The sequence below is a fragment of the Urocitellus parryii genome, chromosome 1, assembly GCF_045843805.1.
Source record: "Urocitellus parryii isolate mUroPar1 chromosome 1, mUroPar1.hap1, whole genome shotgun sequence".
NCBI lineage: Eukaryota > Metazoa > Chordata > Mammalia > Rodentia > Sciuridae > Urocitellus > Urocitellus parryii.
The window spans coordinates 98,189,105-98,190,579 of NC_135531.1; the positions used below are offsets into that span (position 1 = coordinate 98,189,105).

The 1,475-nt window shown below is 34.3% G+C and overlaps 1 non-coding gene across 1 annotated transcript; it reads right to left on the minus strand.

Moving 5' to 3' along the window:
* Positions 1-1,109: 1,109 nt before the first annotated feature.
* On the minus strand, positions 1,110-1,182 carry Trnav-aac (transfer RNA valine (anticodon AAC)). Its single transcript has one exon. It is a non-coding gene; the product is annotated as a tRNA-Val (tRNA).
* Between the last annotated feature and the right edge of the window lie 293 nt (positions 1,183-1,475).

A 1,475-nucleotide genomic window follows, 5' to 3' on the forward strand; every position in this document is an offset into this window, starting at 1 on the left:
TTTAGAAATCAGACAGGATTCTGCTATAGGGAGAGACCAAATGTGCCCTCTTAAAGAGCATTTTTTTTTTCATTAACTGATGAGAAAGACAGCAAAGATTGATCACTTTGGAACAGAGGTCTGGATGTTTGGTTCATGGTAAATAAACTATTTCAAGCTTGAGGATTTGTAGCAAGTATATAAAAATAATATGGTTAACATTTGTTGAGGGATCATATGTAGGAGAAAATTCTGATTTGTTCTGCCTTATAAAGAATTTCTTCTAAGCAGAATATTTTATTTTGCATTAATGCTAGCATTCATAGCTATGTTTACTTTATTGACAAATAAGATCAAATCATTGGATATGCACATATTATTCCTAAATGTGCTGATTTAGGGCAATAATTTAGTGAATATTCAATGTTCATTCAAAACAGATTTAATTCCATATAGAAGTTAAGATAAATTCACATTTCAAGGCTTTTCTTTATCCCTTAGGCATATGTGACTACAATATATAATATAGTCCTTCATGTACACCTTTTGAAGAATGTCTATGTAAAAATTTATAAAATTATTTATTTGTAAGTTTTAAGCTGGAAGCCTGGGATTTATCTCTAGCTCCTCAGCCCTAATATACACTAGGTCACTGAGACTTATCTATTTTAGTTTAGTAGTGAATGATCATCATTGTCTACTCAATTACTCTTTCTGTCCTTCCTTCTTTCTTATCAAGAAAGTTCCATTTTTGTTCAAGTACTGAGTTACTATACTTCAGAAGAGACTGGAGGAATCTTGATTATAGTCTAAGCCAATAATACTCTTTCTATCCACCTTACAAATGATTGGTTCAGAAATGGCCATGTGATACAATTCTGTCTGATCAATTGAGAAAACATTTGTGGATAAGAAACATGTGGAAATATGCACTTCCTTTTTTTGTGTCTACATTGCAGAGTCTGCTTGTGATGACTGCATTCTCAGAAGCAACACTGGGATCAGAAGAAGAGTAAGTCCAAGAGAACAAGTCAACAAAGAGAAAAATCAGTAATTCAGATACGTATTTAACCAATCTTTTATTTATTTATTTGTTTGTTTGGTTGGTTGGTTATTTATTTATTTATTTATGGTGGTACTGGGGATTGAACCCAGGGCCTTGTGCATGTTAGGCAAGCACTCTACCAAATGAGCTATATCCCCAACCCCCTATTATTTTGTTTTTGGTACCAGGGATTGAACCCAGGGGAGTTATCCACTGAGCCACATCCCCAACCCTTTTTACTTTTTTAAATTTTGAAATAAGTAATAAGTTCTTGCTAAGTTATCTAGAGCTTCACTAGGTTGCTGAGGCTGGCTTTGAACTTGCCATCCTCCTGCCTTAGCCTCCCAAGTCACCGGTATTACAGGTGTGCACCACCTCACCTGGCTTAACCAATCTTAAGAATTTCTAGACCTCATTGATTTTTCACTTCATAGATTTTCCTATTGCTTAA